At 46.9% G+C, this 19,837-nt stretch overlaps 1 long non-coding RNA gene across 1 annotated transcript in view; it reads right to left on the bottom strand.

Annotated features, from left to right (window-relative positions):
• LOC139268574 (uncharacterized) overlaps nucleotides 1-15,987 on the bottom strand; it is an 81,423-nt gene extending 65,436 nt beyond the window's left edge. Inside the window, exons 1-3 of the long non-coding RNA XR_011594063.1 lie at nucleotides 15,661-15,987; nucleotides 6,622-6,802; nucleotides 4,178-4,256 (exon numbers count right to left, since the gene is read on the bottom strand). This is a non-coding gene — a long non-coding RNA (uncharacterized lncRNA). The remainder of the gene's footprint in view (nucleotides 1-4,177; nucleotides 4,257-6,621; nucleotides 6,803-15,660) is intronic.
• Between the last annotated feature and the right edge of the window lie 3,850 nt (nucleotides 15,988-19,837).

The raw sequence follows: 19,837 nt of genomic DNA, 5'->3' as shown, positions 1-19,837 counted from the left end.
CCCTCTTAGAGCCCCCACATGTGTTATTGCGCAAAGGTGAGAACTGGGTATGGGGAAAAAAACAAGTAATTGCTTTTGAGAAAGCCAGAAACATTTTATGCTCCAACAAGCTGCTTGTATTGTATAACCCGTGTAAAAGACTTGTGCTAGCATGTGATGCGTCGTCGTACGGAGTCAGGTGTGTATTACAACAAGCTAACTTTGAGGGGAAGTTGCAACCTGTTGCCTATGCTTCCAGGATCTTGACTAAGGCCAAGAGGGCCTACAGCATGATTGAGAAAGAGGCATTAGCGTGTGTGTTCGGGGTAAAGAACATGCATCAGTACCTGTTTGGCCTCAAATTTGAGCTGGAAACCGATCGCAAGCCCCTCATATCCCTGTTCGCTGAAAACAAGGGGATAAATACTAATGCCTCATCCCGCATACAAAGGTGGGCACTCGCGCTATCAGCGTATAACTATACCATCCGCCACAGGCCAGGCACCGAGAACTATGTGGATGCTCTCAGTCGGCTACCATTGCCCACCACGGGGATGGAAATGGTGCAGCCTGCAAACTTGTTGATGGTGGCGCAGCCCGCAGATATGTTGATGGTCATGGAAGTGTTTGAAAATGATAAATCACCTGTCACGGCCCGCCAGATTAGGACTTGGACCAGCCAAGATCCTCTGCTGTCCCTAGTAAAAAACTGTATACTGCATGGGAGCTGGGCCAGCATCCCCGTTGAAATGCAAGAGCTAATCAAGCCGTTCCAGCGGCGAAAGGACGAGCTGTCCATTCAGGCAGACTGCCTGTTGTGGGGTAACCGCGTAGTGCTACCCAAAAAAGGCAGGGAGACGTTCATCTCGGATCTCCACAGCACACACTCGCGTATAGTAATGATGAAAGCGATAGCCAGATCCCACGTGTGGGGGCCTGGTTTCGGCTCTGACTTAGAGTCCTGTGTACGGCAATGCCACATATGTGCTCAGTTGAGCAATGCGCCCAGAGAGGCACCACTAAGTTTGTGGTCCTGGCCCTCCAGGCCATGGTCGAGGATCCATGTCGACTATGGGGGCCCATTTCTCGGTAAAATGTTCCTGGTGGTGGTGGATGCTTTTTCAAAATGGATTGAATGTGAAATAATGTCGGGAAGCAGTGGCACTGCCACCATTGAAAGCCTGAGGGCCATGTTTGCCACCCACGGCCTGCCTGACATACTGGTCAGTGACAACGGGCCATGTTTCACCAGTGCCGAATTTAAAGAATTCATGACCCGCAATGGGATCAAACATGTCACCTCAGCCCTGTTTAAACCAGCCTCCAATGGGCAGGCAGAGCGGGCAGTGCAAACCATCAAACAGAGCCTTAAACGAGTCACAGAAGGCTCACTCCAAACCCGCCTGTCCCGAGTACTGCTCAGCTACCGCACGAGACTCCACTCGCTCACAGGGGTGCCCCCGGCTGAGCTATTCATGAAAAGAACACTTAAAACCAGAGTCTCGCTGGTTCACCCCAACCTGCATGATCAGGTAGAGAGCAGGCGGCAGCAACAAAATGTAAACGATGGTCGCACCACTGTGTTACAGGAAATTGATCTGAATGACCCTGTTTATGTGCTAAACTATGGACATGGTCCTAAGTGGATTGCGGGCACGGTGATAGCTAAAGAAGGGAATAGGGTGTTTGTAGTCAAACTAGACAATGGACAAATTTGCAGAAAGCACCTGGACCAAACGAGGCTGCGGTTCACAGACTGCCCTGAACAACCCACAACAGACACCACCTTTTTTGAGCCCACAACACACACCCAAAGGATCAACGACACCACCCCGGACCAGGAAATCGAACCCATCACACTCAACAGCCCAGCAAGGCCAGGCTCACACAGCAGCCCTGCAGGGCCAACAACATGCCAGCCCAGCGAGGGCACAGCCAACACACCAGAACAGACATTTGTGCCGAGGTGGTCCATCAGGGAAAGAAAGGCTCCCGACCGCCTCACCTTGTAAATAGTTTTCACTTTGACTTTGGGAGGGGGAATGATGTTGTGTATCTGTAAAGCATGCACTCCCATGTTCCGCCACCAGGGTGCACATCCCCTGAAGTCCCAAGGGATCCCAGCATCCCTTGGGAGAACTGTCCATAAGCCGGCCCCTAAGGCCTGTCACTCACTCTGGAGTGTCTTAATAAAGACTGAGGTCACTGTTACTTTAACCTCCCTGTGTGCAGCCTCATCTGTGTTAGGAACACAACACTTGGGATCATGTTGCAGAACATGTTTCAGCAGTGGGGTCCATTCAGAGGGACGGCAAGCAGCGCCGGAAGAAGTGGCAGGACTTTTGCCAAATAGTTGGAGCAAATAATATTTTTATTTATGCACTACAATTACTTGAATTGTAAATATGATTATCTGTGTGTGCCACGACAGCAGAAGGTCTCTCTCTTAAAAAATTCTATTGCCCTCTTTGCAGAAGAAGTTGTTCGACAACCACCGAGAGCGGATGAAAACTGGTGGAGGTCCGGCAAGACTGCAGCCACTAATACCCCTGGAAATGAGGATCGCAAGTATTATTGGTCCCGCCAGAAGATTGACCACCCATGCAGAAGCTGGGCCCATGTTACAGAGAGAGGGTAAGTCCTGCAAAATCCACAGTCTGGGTTGGCTCAATGTTAAGTGCTGCTACGCTTCGGTTTATGCGATGTACTGTCCGTCGGCCACGCTTCGGTTTATGCAACATACTATCATTCGTCGTGGTCCTTCAAATGAGCCTGCACTATGTGAGCATCCTCATGTCACCCTGCCCCCTCCGCTGCTGCTACTCATTCGTCTGTTCTGTTATATTTTGCAGATATTGCACAGACATCCAATAATGAAGCAGCGGGCCCTGCTACCCTGACACTACCAGAATTGGATGAGCTTGCCGACTTCAGCTATACTGAAGAAGTTATAAAGGCAGCCAATCAGGTCAAGGAGGACAATGAGGAGGAGCTGGAAGACAAAAATATTTTTATTCCGGGATGGGGGGCGGGGGGCGGGGGGGCGGGCGTGGTGGGGGTCGAGGAGGGCGGTGGGTTGGGGTTGTGGGAGGAGGATGAGACGGTAACATTGCAATTGGAGGTGGTGCACGACACGCGTGTGCCAAGCACTTTTGGCAGCTGTACGTACAAGGGGACATTTTATGGCGCGAGTTTGGGGCCAGGGGCAGCACGGACCAGCCCACACTGTGATATGTGCGCACTAGGTCCATGCAGCAGAGCTGGTCTCCAGTTGCCTTGGGTAATCCTTGCCACTGGGCTAAGACTGTCAAGCCCGTGCGGTGGCTGGTGTGCAACGGCCACTCCCCTTTCAAAACTGCACGCACAGCCATCTTCCACCCTTCAGGATGTAGTTCGGGTCCTTCATTGAAACACCTGTGAACTCGTCCTTTTTTTGGCATGGAAGCAAGTCATCCTCGTTTCGAGGGACCGCCTATGATGATGATGATGACCATCTGAGATCGCGGCAGGTCCGAATGGGTTGCAGCAAAGCACACCCAGGGCGGCAGCAGCAGGCCAGTCTGCACAGGTGAGGAGAAGGAGGAGGAGACCTGAACAGTGCTCTCCTGAAATGGAGGCTACACGGGAAGTATTAGAGCTCATGGGAACGAGTGGGGAGAGCGTTGAGCTTACCAGATTGCTCTTGGAGGCCATGAGTGAGATTTAGGGAAAAATAGCAGCACTGTCTGGAGGAATGGCAGCAAACTCTGCTGACATTAGGGAGGACATGTCGGAGGGAATAGCAGCAATATCTACACAGATTAGGGAGGGCATGTCGGAGGGAATAGCAGCAATATCTACACAGATTAGGGAGGGCATGTCGGAGATGGCTGCTGCAATGTGAGAGTACACCCAGGCTATCATTGCCCAGCGGCAATTGACGGCATCAAGTGATGTCACTTCCACTCCAGTCCCCAGACCAACCTCAACAGTCAGTGTCAGTGTGCAGGTTGATCTACAGGCTGAGGAGTCCCAAGCTGGGCCTTGCACAGCCACAGGTTTTCAAGGGTTTCCATTGCCATCTCCTGGGTCTATCCCCTCTTCCCCCCCCCCCCCCCCAACAAGTGCAGCGCCCTACTCAAGACAATGGGCCTGAAATCCCGATTCTGGGCTTCCCGCGGGTGCTCGCCTGAAAATAAGAAAAAAGATTCGCACCTACCTTTTGCCCCTGCGCCTTCTAGCGATTCCCGTCGGAGGCCGCCTCTTCCTGCACATCGGAGCGCATTCACGTCTTGGAGCTGCGGAGGGAGAAGCTGGAGTCACGTGGCACTGGACAGCCAATGAAGGTATAGTATTCTCATTCATAATAATGAGAACTCCGTATGTACGAGTTCTCATTATTATGAATGAGAAGTCCCCCCGCCAAACACCCAAACAATTGTAAAACATTTTTAAAAAACACCTCACATATTTAACATTAGTTTAAATTAAAGTTAATGAAATATGTTAAAAAAAATCCCAAAAAATGTTTTTTTTCTAAGTGTTGTAATTAGGGTTTAAAATAAACTTACCTTCGTAGATAGGGTTTTAACATAAAAATGTGTTTTTAAATTTTATTTTTATATGTTTTTTATAGGTTTTAAAACTTATGCCGGTAAAAGTAGGCTATGCACCTGCTTTTACCAGGCGCAAGAGTTTGAAGGACATTCACTGTGCAAGAGATGGGCAAATAGCTCAATCTCGCCCATGTGAATGTCCTTCTCCCGAACTCTGACAGATCGGAAAAGCTAGTTTTCGGTGCATTAACATTGCGCGCCAAAAAACAGCTTTTGCGATGCCGTCCCAGGTCTGTACACACTCCGTACGGAGCCGGGAGGCTGGAATTTCAGGGCCACTATCAAAAACCTTGGGATCACCGGGAATAGGGCTAAGGGACAAGAAGGACAGCGGGGGCACGGCGGTGTTTAAATAAGGGGGTGGGAGAGATGGCTGCAGCTGAAGTTTGCTGCTGCTGTTGTTGTTGTTGTTGTTGCTTTGCTCTTCTTTTGTTCTTTTATTGTTATTTAAGTGATGTTAACTGAAAAGTTTAAAGTTTAATATAATTTTTTAAATTAAAGTTAAGTGCCAAGTGTACAAATATTTAATAAACTGCAAATTATTTTTTCAACGAAACCAAAATTATATACATTATTTTTTCAACTAAAACAAAATTATTTACATTATATTTTCAACTAAACCAAAATTATTTACGTTATTTTTTTCAACTAAACCAAACTTAGGTAGTGTCTCATTTTATTCACAGAATTGGAAATAGTCAACATAGTGGGGATACGCAATGATCAAATGTGCCGTTCATCGTCATGCTTGTGCGCAAATTGGCTGCCGTGTTTCCCACATTACAACAGTGACTACACTCCGAAAGTACTTCATTGGCTGTAAAACGCTTTGAGACGTCCGGTGATTGTGAAAGGTGCTATATAAATCCAAGTCTTTATTTCAATTACTTTTCTGGCAATTTCCTTTATCCCTGTATAGATTACATCAACCATATATTTTATTTTACAGACAAGGTTATATATTAATTGATATTACTCAATCTGTAATTGCTCTTAAAAGTTTCCATAGTTATTATAATGATGCTCATTTAATTGCCTAAGGAACACCAACACTTATCATGATGTGACTAATGTATAATATCGGTACACCTTCTTTTCAAAATCATTTCCTTTATCCCTTCAATTTGAATCATGCACTGGAATTCTTTAAATAAATGGAGGGAACTGAGAATTTATTCCAATCTACAGCCCAGCTGTTCCCTGGGAATTTTTTTGGAAACAATTCAGTATTTTTGAAAGCAGTGATTGATAATATTTCATTGGCCTATAAATGCAAAATTACTTTTGCATCACATTTTTAGCAGTTGCTAGAAATGTTTGACAAGCTTATCTGGATTCATGCTAAAAAGTGTATCCTAAATGCTTCAAGTGTCTTTTGAAATATGGCTGAACAAATGAAAAAATGTTTCGACTTAATCTTAACCATATATGGCCAATGGTAATATATTTTTGATCTACTCAATTTATAATTATGTGCAGATTGTTTTTAGCATTGTAATTTTTGTTGAACGTTGCTGGTTATATAAGAAATGCTGACAACATTTATGCTGTATTTGAGAAGATTCAAAAACAACTTCCTTTACTACCAACCAAATTTGCCTTTACAACATAGAAATTAACTAATTCAATGAAACTTTTAAAAAGACATCTTTATACCACTTACATGTTCTCAAATTAGAATATATCAAATTTAAGAATATCTTACTCGGCCAGAGACCCTTATTGATTTTCCGTGCATGAGCGCACATTGTTAATGAATTTACAAGTTTGTATTCTCAAGTAGTTTTGACGATAGCCTAAAATAAAAATTGCTCAAAATATTGAAATTTATTATAACTATTATCAAAAAGCAAAGTCACTTGATACATATTTTGTCAACATATATTATGAATTCTCATGTATTTTGTTGAATATATTGCAAATACACATCCATAATTCAGTATAGCAGTTGAAATTTTATATATGCCTAAAAATATAGCCTAGTAAATTGTATAGCCTTGATTTTAACTTGAGGTACGATTCATGTGATGGATGAACGGCAACCCACCTGGATGTTGTCGACATGAAGGCTGATTGTCGATTGTGGCTACAAGAATAGTCAGAGGCTGGGTATTCTGTGGTGAGTTCTCACTTCCTGACTCTCCAAAGCCGTTCCATCCTCGACAAGGCACAATTCAGGAGTGTGATGGAATATTCTCCACTTGCCTGAATGAGTGCAACTCCAACAGCTGTGTACAGAACACCAACCAGTAGTAATGAGGATGGGGACAGCATCAAACAAGAAATTAGGGATGCGTGCAATAAAAGGGACAGCAGTTATCATGGGAGACTTTAATCTACATATTGACTGGGCTAATCAAACTGGTAGCAATGCGGTGGAGGAGGATTTCTTGGAGTGTATTAGGGATGGTTTTCTGGACCAAAATGTCAAGGAACCAACTAGAGGGCTGGCCATCCTAGACTGGGTGATGTGTAATGAGAAAGGACTAATTAAAAATCTTGTTGTGCGAGGCCATAATATAGTAGAATTCTTTATTAAGATGGAGAGTGACAGAGTTAATTTAGAGACTAGGGTCCTGAACTTGGGGAAAGGTAACTTCGATGGTATGAGATGTGAATTGGCTGGAATAGACTGGCGAGTGATACTTAAAGGGTTGATGGTGGATAGGCAATGGCAAACATTTAAGGATCACATGGATGAACTTCAACAATTGTACATCCCTGTTGGAGTAAAAATAAAATGGGGAAGGTGGCTCAACCATGGCTAACAAGGGAAATTAAGGATAGTGTTAAATCCAAGGAAGAGGCATATAAATTGGCCAGAAAAAGCAGCAAACCTGAGGATTGGGAGAATTTTGTAATACACCAGAGGAGGACAAAGGGTTTAATTAGGAAGGGGAAAATAGAGTATGAGGGGAAGCTTACTGGGAACATAAAAACTGACTGCAAAAGCTTCTATAGATATGTGAAGAGAAAAAGATTAGTGAAAACAAACGTAGGTCCCTTGCAGTCAGATTCAGGTGAATTTATAATGGGGAATAAAGAAATGGCAAACCAGTTAAACAAATACTTTGATTCTGTTTTCACGAAGGAAGGCATAAATAACCTTCCGGAAATACTAGGGGACCGAGGGTCTAGTGAGAAGGAGGAACTGAAGGATATCCTTATAAAGCGGGAAATTGTGTTAGGGAAATTGATGGGATTGAAGGCCAATGAATCCCCGGGCCCTGATAGTCTGCATCCCAGAGTACTTAAGAAAGTGGCCATAGAAATAGTGGATGCATTGGTGATCATTTTCCAACAGTCTATCGACTCTGGATCAGCTCCTATGGACTGGAGGGTAGCTAATGTAACACCACTGTTTACAAAAGGGAGAGAGAAAACAGGTAATTATAGACTGGTTAGCCTGACATCAGTCGTGGGGAAAATGTTGGAATCAATTATTAAAATGAAATAGCAGCGCATTTGGAAAGCAGTGACAGGATCGGTCCAAGTCACCATGGATTTATGAAAGGGAAATCATGCTTGACAAATCTTTTGGAATTTTTTGAGGATGTAACTAGTAGAGTGGACAAGGGAGAACCAGTGGATGTGGTGTATTTGGACTTTCAAAAGGCTTTTGACAAAGTCCCACACAAGAGATTGGTATGCAAAATCAAAGCACATGGTATTGGGGGTAATGTACTGACGTGGATGGAGAACTGGTTGACAGACAGGAAACAGAGAGTCAGGATAAACGGGTCCTTTTCAGAATGGCAGGCAGTGCCCTTTCTCCCAATTCTCCCAATCTTCAGGTTTGCTGCTTTTTCTGGCCAATTTATATGCCTCTTCCTTGGATTTAACACTATCCTTAATTTCCCTTGTTAGCCTTGTTAGACAGTGCAGTGGAGTACCGCAGGGTTCAGTACTGGGACCCCAGCTCTTTACAATATACATTAATGATTTAGATAAAGGAATTGAGTGTAACATCTCCAAGTTTGCAGATGACATTAAACTGGGTGGCAGTGTGAGCTGTGAGGAGGATGTTAAGAGGCTGCAGGGTGCCTTGGACAGGTTAGGTGAGTGGGCAATTGCATGGCAGATGCAGTATAATGTGGATAAATGTGAGGTTATCCACTTTGGGGGCAAAAACAGGAAGGCAGCATATTATCTGAATGGCGGCAGATTAGGATAGGGGGAGGTACAACAAGACCTGGGTGTCATGGTTCATCAGTCCTTGAAAGCTGGCATGCAGGTACAGCAGGCGGTGAAGAAGGCAAATGGTATGTTGGCCTTCATAGGTAAGGGATTTGAGTATAGGAGCAGGGAGGTCTTACTGCAGTTGTACAGGGCCTTGGTGAGGCCTCACCTGGAATATTGTGTTCGGTTTTGGTCTCCTTATCTGAGGAAGTACGTTCTTGCTATTGAGGGAGTGCAGCGAAGGTTCACCAGACTGATTCCCGGGATGGCAGGACTGACATATGAGGAGAGACTGGATCAACTGGGCCTTTATACACTGGAGTTTAGAAGGATGAGAGGGGCTCTCATAGAAACTTACAAGATTCTGACGGGACTGGACAGGTTAGATGCGGGAAGAATGTTCCCGATGATGGGGAAGTCCAGAACCAGGGGACACAGTCTTAGGATAAAGGGTAGGCCATTTAGGACTGAAATGAGGAGAAACTTCTTCATTCAGAGAGTTGTTAACCTGTGGAATTCCCTACCGTAGAGAGTTGTTGATGCCAGTTCATTGGATATATTCAAGAGGGAGTTAAATATGGCCCTTACGGCTAAAGGGATCAAGGGGTATGGAGAGAAAGCAGGAAAGGGGTACTGAAGGAATGATCAGCCATGATCATATTGAATGGTGGTGCAGGTTCGAAGGGCCGAATGGCCTACTCCTGCAACTATTTTAAATGTGTCTATGTAAAAAGCTTTAAACACCATACAGGAAAAAAGAAGCCCGCTTGATTGGCAACCCATCCACCACCTTAAACATTCACTCCCTCCACCACCGGCGCACTGTGGCAGCAGTGTGTACAAGATGCACTACAACAACTAGCCAAGGCTTCTTCGACAGCACCTCCCAAACCCGCAACCTCTACGACCTAGAAGGACAAGAGCAACAGGTGCATGGGTAAACAGCACTTGCAAGTTCCCCTTCTAGTCACACACGATCCTGACTTGGACGTATATCGCCATTCCTTCATCGTCGTTGTTGTCAAAATCCTGGAACTCCCCACCTAACACAACTGTGGGAGTAACTTCACTACATTCCGTGAATGAATTAAAAAACTTCCCAGGCCTCATTAAAATTTGACGGTTGGTCTGTCCTCCCCATTGCGTACAAAATCCATATAATCAATGTAATTTCCAGTGCATTTCCCAACTGCACTTAAAGTGGCGATGCTTGCATTTTTCACTCAACAGCTATGGAAGGTTTGTTGGTTGAAGAGGTTTGCGATAACCTGGCTAGAGAAGCGCAGCCTCCTCTTGCACTGCTTCTCAGATAGGTCCAAGAAGGCCTGTCGACCCTGTGTGTTGGGTACGGCCTCCTACACACAGCCCACTTCATCACCTATTGTCTTCTGATAGACCCAAGTGGTGGTGGTAGTGGTTTTTGAGGCTACTTCTGCTGCTGCTGCTCCTCCTCCAGGTCTTACTCCATGCAGAACAAAGAAACAAGAATAGCTCCCATAATACATATAAAAAGCTGGCTGAAGGGTTATAAGATTACAAAAGTGCACAAGTAATGATCTGGAAGCTGGAAACTCTCCTGGAAAACTAGACAGCAAAAGATCCTGTGATCCTCCCAGTTGTTTTTACATTGCTTCAGGATACTCAGACACCAATCCTGTTGGTGGGTCTGAAATTGGGCTGGAGATCCGTAATTTGGTGCTAAAATATAGTGGGGACAGGAGGACATAATCGGAGCACGACTTTGAGCGTCCAATTATTTCCTCGCCTGCTGCACAGCCAGACACTGGTGAGTTAAAATGGTAGGGCGAGAATACTGCAGAAAGAATGCAGACAGCCCCCAGATGCGAATTTAACCCCCCACCTGCCTCATTCCTGCCGGTCGGGCTTGATTAACGATGCTACTTAGAATATTTAAACTTTGCCTCCATCTGCAACACAGATTTCAATCTAGGAAGTTCTAATCCAGCCGAAGCAGCCTCAAAAAGTGTTTTCACTATGATCTGCCAAAAGTATATTTGGGAATCCTGATATATTTGAAGAAAGTCCCTTAACAAATATAGCGTGAGAAAGAATGGATGGAAATATAGTGACTGATATACTTACATGTTTTTCAAAATCTTCTTGGCAGAAAGAATTAATACAATTCCTAATGTTCAAAATAATTCCAGTGGTAAAACTGTGTCAAATTAAAATCATTCTGTGTTCAGTTCTTTAACAGTAATGATGAAAAATTATATTTGAGGATAACTTTGGAGATTTAATATTTTACTTCACAGATTCAATCACGGTACAAACAAAAAATACAGGCTATTCTTTAAGAATACAATCTTTATACAATTCATGACTAGCTAATTGAGTTGAAATGTCTCAGTAATAGAAAAATAAGTGGTTATAAAACACTGAATTTGGGGTCAGAGAAACGGCTTAGCAAAGTTCTGGAGGAACTTGTTCTCAATCTCTTGTTCTTCATGCTGTATTCTGGCTAGGTGACAAGCATGAGAGAAATTGGAAGCATTCAGAGGATTGGAACCAAATATTGGATGGACTAAAGAACAGTAAAATGAAAGAAACAACTTGCATTTATATAACATCTATACAACCTCAGGACAACCTAAAGAGCTTCACAGCCGAGGAAGTACTTTTGAAGTGCAGTCGCTTTTGAAATGTGGGATGGATTTCAGAATAGCGACCTGAAACGTTGGGCTGGATTTTGCGGGGGGGTCAGTGGGTGTGATTGGTGGCAGATTGGGTAGGAAAGTGTATTTTTTTTCCCTCAGCCCGTCGGGACCCAACTGTGAACCCACCACCATACGCCTTTACGAACTGTCGTGTCTGTCAGCATTGAGCAGACCCATTGTGCAGTGGCAGGGGAAGCAATTAAAATCATTAGAGGCTTGTTTACAGCCACTTATCAATGTTTTTTTGCCAGTTTTTTGGATTTGACAGGTCGCTAACCAGTTTTCTGCTGTGCCTAGACCTCGTCTGTGAAGCTGAGGCAGAAGGTCAATGGCCATTGAATCAGCTGACAGCTTCAAATGTCAAAGCTCCAGCTTATTGAGACATGTTCTCTTAACCACGAATTTCTCTAAACTGCATTTCCACTACAGATTCAGGATGCTGTATGTCTTTATACAAGTCTCCATCCAGTCTGATCTCATTACCTCTCCTACCATTGACAGGTCACTTCAGTCATCTCTACTTCACCTGCCATCTATTCCATCAACATGGGTGCCTGTGAAGCTCTCACATCTTGGTCCTCAGAATTCCACCATGATCAGCCCCAACACCAGTAGCACCAGGCACACCAGCAGCACCAACAACACCAACCTTCTCCACAATCAACTGATGCTGCAGAGGACACAGGATATTAACACTCGACCACATTTCTGTCTAGAAGGCCAGAGATGGCCTCACCATGGCCACATTTACTTCTCTTGACGCTGTACACCCTGGCTTTCACATGATGCGCCAGGTTGGCACTACCCCACACCAACACCATAAAGCATCCCTACAATTCCCAAGCCATTTATTTCACACTCATCACCATTGTGGGGGGCACCTCTATGTCTCACCATTCACTGCAACTCACTAAGCCACTTCCAAAGGTGCACACAAATCTGTCTAAGAACGCAAAAGTGTTGAAAATAAAGGTTTCAATGTTTGACACCACATTAACAGAAATCTTATATGAACATTGCACAAAACACTCAAGTGCCTATCCTTGTGTGTTGTTGGTTGGTATGATTGCACTAGGATGAGGATGAGTGTGAGGGGTCGCTTTTTCGATGGGGATGTGAAAACATTTATAGGGAGGGCTGGGTGGAGATCCAAGGTAAGTTGGTGTGAGTAAGGATGAGCAGGAGTAGAGTAGGGAAGGCAGAGTGATGGTGATGTGATGAGAGGCACGGCGCAAAGATGAAATGTCCATACAGTCGGACTGTCTTTTGAAGGGTAATCACATGGTTTTGCCTAAGAAAGGCAGGAAAACGTTCATACGTGACCTACACAGTACCCACTCAGACATAGTAATGATGAAAGCTATAGCCAGATCCCATGTGTGGTGGCCCGGCATCGACTCAGATTTGGAGTCATGCGTGCGCCAATGCAACACTTGCTCTCAACTGAGCAATGCACCTAGGGTGGCACTGCTAAGTTTGTTGTCATGGCCCTCCAAACCATGGTCTAGTATCCACGGTGACTTCGCTGGTCCTTTTCTTTTCTAGGCAAAATGTTTTTGGTTGTTGTGGATGCTTATTCAAAATGGATTGCATGTGTAATAATGTCTGTAAGCACGTCCACTGCCACCATCGAAAGCCTATGAGCCATGTTTGCCACGCTTGGCCTGCCTGCTGTCCTTGTCAGCGACAATGGGCCATGCTTCACCAGCGCTGAATTCAAGGAATTCATGACCCGCAATGGTATCAACACGTCACATCTGCCCCGTTCAAGCCCGCATCTAGTGGCCAGGCAGAACGGGCAGTCCAAACCATCAAGCAAAGCTTGAAACACGTGTCGGAAGGCTCCCTGCAGACCCGCCTGTCCCGAGTCCTGCTCAGCTACTGCACCAGACCCCACTCGCTCACCGGGGTTTCCCCTGCCAAACTGCTCATGAAAAGGGCACACAAAACAAGGCTCTCTCTAGTCCACCCTGATCTCCATGATCATGTCGAGGGCAGGCGGCATCAACAAAGCATGTACCATGATCGCGCAAATTTGTCACACGCTATTGAAGTCAATGACCCTGTATTTGTACTCAGCTATGGACATGGTCCCAAATGGCTTGCTGGCACTGTCATAGCCAAAGAAGGGAGTAGGGTGTTTGAGGTCAAACTTGCAAATGGACTAACTTGCAGAAAGCATTTGGACCAAACCAAACTGCAATTCACAGACAGCCACGAGCAACCTGAAGAGGACACCACCAACTTCAACCCTCCGATACACACACAAGTGGTAACCGACATCACGGTTGACCACGAAGCTGAACTCATCATCCCCAGCAGCCCAGCAAGGCCAGCTGTGCAGCAGCCCAGCGAAGGCCCAACCAACTCACCTGCACCTGTGTTTGTACCGAGACGATCGACTAGGGAGCGGAAAGCCCCAGATCGTCTCACCCTGTAAATAAGTGTACTATTGACTTTAAGGGGGAGTGATGTTATGTATGCAACACCTTGTAACCTGCATTCTATCGCCATCAGAGTGCGCATCTGTTGGAGTCCCAAGGGATCCCAGCATCCCTTGGGAGCACTGCATATAAGCAGGCCTCCCATGCTGTGCCAGCACTCTGGAGTCAGGATAAAGAGACTAAAGTCACACTTACTCAAGTCTACTGTACTCAGTCACATTGCTTTATTTGAGACATAACACCCGGCATGATTTAAGAAACAATTGGATGCTGCAATGGGTGGATTTTAGGATCTTAGATGGGCCAAATAGTCTTCCTCATCCCTACCTCTCTTGTGATCTTGATGGCTCTTCTGATAGAGGTTTGCCAAACATGAAGCTATCATGCTATCAGATCCTTCAAGCCATTCTTGGAGACATCTGTCACATAGCGTAGTCTCCATTTCACACATGTATCAGGGAAGTGACACACAGTATGGCTTAGAAATTTGATCGCATTGTGCCCGTTTTTCAGGTATTTTGGAAACCTATGGTTAATGAAAGCCTTAAATCCTATATGCACTTGCAGCACTATGAAGCCCGCCAAAAGGTCCAGTTTGGCGGGCTTCATAGTGCTGCAAGTGCATATAGGATTTAAGGCTTTCATTAACCATAGGTTTCCAAAATGCTACTTTGTGTTTACAAAGTCCAAATGTGCCACAAACTGTATCCTGCATTCAATTAATATCACAAGTTTATGTATTTGAGACACATTTCGCATATTGTATTTCTTTACTACTTAGCAAAATATGTGATTTCATTATTTCCATACTTTTCCTTTTGTGTTTTCCTGATTGATGATATTGCCTATCCATTACTGCCCTGGCTGATTAAACTCTTTCCCAAGGGGATTTTAACATATTCCTTCGCCAATGAAGAAGCATTCAACAATCATCTGCACAGTGCAAGGTTGGTGGCAGAGGCCACTTTTGGCTGACTGAAAGCACAGCAGTGAATCTTGTTGAAATGCTTCAAGATCAAACATATGTTTCTTTTTCATATGGTTGCCACATGCTGAGTTCTCCACATCATCTATTCCAAATAGGGCCAATTTCAGGCCAGCAGTGCTGAAAGCTGTACAGAAGGTGAAAGTGCCTATACTTGGCTACATCAGGAACCTACACATAAATACAGTGAGCAAATGCCCAGCATTAGGATGGGAATAGCTAATACCATGAAACCAAGGACCCCAAGTGTAATATATTTGCTTCATGGATTCTTTGTTTAAGAATTCATGAGAACACATTGCTATTAAGAAGTAGTTGGTTTATTAACAAAGGCTTAACAATCGCATTACACATTACCAGTTCATCCACTAGGCTCACAACTGCACACCTCATCGTGGATGACCTAGACCCAACTGACTGGGGTTTTATTGACTCTTGTTAACATCACGTGACTGGCTAAACCACTCATAATTGAACAACTCTACAACTATTTTGAGCTGTATCAGTAATCGTGTCCCCCTGATTGAAGTGGGGGGGGCGGGGGGGGGCACACTATAAAAACATTTCAAGTGCCCCTTTTTTTTTTGAGGGCACTAAAACACAAATTATACAAGTGCCCCCTGGCTAAAAGGGAGGAGTGGGGGGTGGCACTAAAACCAACAACTTAAACAATTTAAATTTTAGACATTAAAATCAAATTAAAATTTGGTTGCCGGGGATGATGTTTGGTGCCATGTGTTGCTCCATCAGCGCTGCACCTCGTGGTCTGGCTGCGGCCATCTTTTTCTTCAGCGTCTCACCTCGTGGTTTGGGTGCCATCTTTCTTCCATCCACGATGTCGACTGCAGTGATCCTCTTCTCCCTGGGTTCTGCCACCGAAGCTGGGAAGTGGCCTTTTGATCTGATTTTCTTCCTCCTGAGTCCTGCCACTGGAGCCTGGGAGGTGCGTTCGGGTCGTCTCAGCTGGATCATCTCCACGCAGTCATACTGAGCGGTCTGTGTCTCGGGTGCTGTGCTGGTCTGCTCTCCGGTGCCGGGTCCACCCGCAAGTGAGGGCTTGCTTTGCCTCTGAGCGCGGAGGATGTCGATCACTGAAGGGATGAAGTCTTCCCAGCTCCAATGGATCTTCTCCATCCACCTTCTGCCGAGCAGCGTTGGTTCATCACCTACAACAATCCACAGAGGTAACTTGTGCACCGGGCCATCATGGAGTATCTTTACATTCGTGCTACCAACGACTGGGATAAGTTCATGAGCGTAGGTGCGCAGCTTTGCCTGAACCAGGACCAACTTGGGTCGTTCAGCTTGATTGTCCCATAGCCTCTCTAAGGCTTCTTGATTCATCACTGACTGGCTCACCCCCGTGTCCACTTCCATGAAGACTGGAACGCCATCTATCTCGACTTCCATCTTCAGCGGGGAACACTCAGTGGTGCAGGTAAAGATGCTATGTACCTCATCGTGGGGCTGGGTGGCCTCTCTGCCTATGGTTTCATAATCCGTGCTGGATTCATGGCCATCTACAGACTCTTCATCGACATAGTGAGTCATATTTCTCTTACACGTTCACTGGAGGTGGTCCTTTGTGCTGCAGCCTTTACATACATAGTCTTTAAAACGGCACTGGTGAGCCCTGTGATTCCGTCCACAATGCCAGCATGGTGCTACTCGTTTAGCCCCCCTCGGCGGACACTGAGTTAAGGGACTCGTGGGCCTGTTCTCTCTTCCCCGAGAGGGTTCGCGCTCCAAAGTCCAGCCTCTAAACAGCACCACTCTGTGCACAGTATGTTATGTAATGATGTGTGTATTGTCCCAGTATCTTAAATGTAATGTAAGTACTATGCCACACCACAGAGGGCGCTGCGGTGGGAAACCCTGGTAGTGCCTGTAACAAGAACTATATAAGGGTGACCACCACACCTGGGAGGCACTCTGGAGCTGAACAATAAAGGACGAAGGTCACAGCAGTTAGACTTACACCAGACCGTGTGGAGTCAGTGATTTGTGTGCTACATACACCACATTGGCAACGAGGAAGCGGATGAACTCCACGCAACCATGGCTACTCTGGGCTCGCTAAAGGATTTTACCGTGGGCAATGATTGGGAGGCCTTTACGGAAAGGCTCGAGTACTACTTCACAGCAAATGACCTGACGGAGGACACATACGCAATGAGAGAGAAGCGTAAGGCGATATTGCTCTCCAGTTGTGGAGATGAGGTTTACTGTCTCGTCAGGGATTTGCTGGCACCTGGGAGCGCCAGGGACAAGTCATACGAGGAGCTGACTGAACTCATTCGTGACCAGTTGAAACCGAAGGAGAGCATCATCACGGCCAGATACAAATTTTACCATCACTGCAGATCTGAGGGCCAGGATGTCACCTCAGGAGACTCGCGGCGCTGTGTGATTTTGGCGCACACCTTGACGAGGCGTTACGGGACGCTTTCGTTATGGGGATTGGCCATGAGGGCCTCCTTCACAAGCTGTTAGCCACAGAACTCACAGTCACTCTGACAAAGGCCATCACCATCAGCCGGGCACATATGACCTCGACTTGCAGCACCAAGCAAATGATCCACACAATCTCGAACCCGACAGGCACTGTCCACAGGATAGCGCCCACCACGGACAAAACTGCAGAACGTGGCTCTGCCCGGGGCAGAGAGCACGGACCTCGGGGTCCTGGAACTCAGAGTCCACCGAGGGGGGCCAATCAAGCAGCACCATGCTGGCGCTGTGGAGGAAGCCATGGGGCTCACCGGTGCAGGTTTGCGGAGTACACGTGCAATACCTGCCACGTTAAAGGCCACCTTCAGCGTATGTGTAAAAGAAATCAGACTCACCATGTGGCTGAGGAGATGGGGGATGATCCACTGTTCAGCGAGGAGCAGGTTGAAGAAGATGAGGTGCTTGGACTGTATACATGCACCGACGATTCGCCCCCAGTGATAAGTGAAGTAAAAATCAACGGAGTCCCAGTGAGTATGGAAGTGGACACGGGCTCGGGTCCGTCGTTGATGAGTCGGAGAACTTTTGATAAACTGTGGATTAACCCAGCTGCACGACCCAAGCTGGTCCTGGTCACGGCGAAGCTGCATACCTACACCAGGGAACTGATACCTGTTCTTGGCAGAGCGATGGTGCAGGTATCCCACGGGGACGAGATGCACGCTTTACCTCTGTGGATCATTGCAGGCGATGGGCCGACACTCCTCGGCCGGAGGTGGATGGGGAAGGTCCGTGGGAGCTGGGAAGACTTCATTCCTCCACAGGCTGCTGCTCCCCAGGGTGCTGCCGTGCCCCGGGTCCCCAGAGAGCAGCACCGACCGAGCTGGAGCTGCAGCCTCAATCCACCCACAGGCAAGCCCCAGGCCCGGATCTCACACAGAGACCCTGCAGCCCCAGCCCCCACAGGCAAGTCCCAGGCCCGGATCTCACACAGAGACCCTGCAGCCCCAGCCCCCACAGGCAAGTCCCAGGCCCGGATCTCACACAGAGACCCTGCAGCCCCAGCCCCCACAGGCAAGTCCCAGGCCCGGATCTCACACAGAGACCCTGCAGCCCCAGCCCCCACAGGCAAGCAGCCCTGCACAGAGGGGCCTAGTGGGGGGTGGGGGTTGAGCCAGCAGGGCGCTGCGGGCGGGGTGCTGAGGGATCCAGGGACCGGCGGTTCGGAAGAGCCCCGCAGAGGAAGAGGCCGTTGGGCGGGCCCCGCCGAGGAGCTGTTAGCGGCGGGCGGCCATGGCAGCCGCAGGGGAGGCCGCTACAGAGGCCATGGGGGACGCGGCAAGTGCGGCCGCTGGAGAGGCCACGACGGCCGCAGGAGAGGCGGCAAGTCACGGAGGGGAGCAGAGGCTGCGACGGCGGAGGGCATTCGGAGCGGCGGAGAAGAAGATGGCGGCGGCATCATGTCAGAGCTGCAGAGCATCCAAGATGGCGGCGCCCAAGGAGAAGCCTCGTGGAATCCTCCTGCATCAAAGATGGCGCCTTAAAGAGGAAATGCACCTGGGAGTCTTAAAAGGGCCTTACAAAGAGGTGGTCCCCACAAAGGACTTCTGTGTGGCAGAGCGAGTCCAAAATGAGCTATGTTAATGTGAGATAGTGAATTTATAATAAGAATTACCTTTTTTATGCTGAATGGCCATTGTATTTGTGTAAAATAATGGATGAAGTACAATTAATGATAACGGCTAACAAGGAAGTCAAGGTTCCGCTACCAGTCAATAACCAGTTAATGTACCAGATAATATGTACCATACTAACACACTTCTATGCCCACCTGCCTTCCGTTGGACAAGTGTGATGTTATGTAATGATGTGTGTATCGTTGTCCTGCGTCCAAGTGGTGGGGGGGGGGGGGAAGGTGATGTTATGTAATGATGTGTGTATCGTCCCAGTACCTTAAATGTAATGTAAGTACTATGCCACACCACAGAGGGCGCTGTGGTGGGAAACCCTGGTAGCACCTGTAACAAGGACTATATAAGGCTGACCACCACACCTGGGAGGCACTCTGGAGCTGAACAATAAAGGACGAAGGTCACAGCAGTTAGACTTACACCAGACCGTGTGGAGTCAGTGATTTGTGTGCTACATACACCACACAGTACCTGCCGGGTTTGAGTCCTGACGGTGAGTCATCTGCTTTGAGCCGCAGGTCTAGTTCATTAGAACATAAGAACATAAGAATTAAGAACAGGAGTAGGCCATCTAGTCCCTCGAGCCTGCTCCGCCATTCAAAAAGATCATGGCTGATCTGGCCGTGGAATCAGCTCCACTTACCCGCCCGCTCCCCATAACCCTTAATTCCCTTATTGGTTAAAAATCTATCTGTGATTTGAATACATTCAATGAGCTAGCCTCAACTGCTTCCTTGGGCAGAGAATTCCACAGATTCACAACCCTCTGGGAGAAGAAATTCCTTCTCAACTCGGTTTTAAATTGGCTCCCCCGTATTTTGAGGCTGTGCCCCCT

The sequence above is a fragment of the Pristiophorus japonicus genome, chromosome 8 (assembly GCF_044704955.1).
Source record: "Pristiophorus japonicus isolate sPriJap1 chromosome 8, sPriJap1.hap1, whole genome shotgun sequence".
Lineage (NCBI taxonomy): Eukaryota > Metazoa > Chordata > Chondrichthyes > Pristiophoridae > Pristiophorus > Pristiophorus japonicus.
Note: the sequence above shows the minus strand (reverse complement) of the source record. Positions and strands in the feature narration are given on the sequence as shown.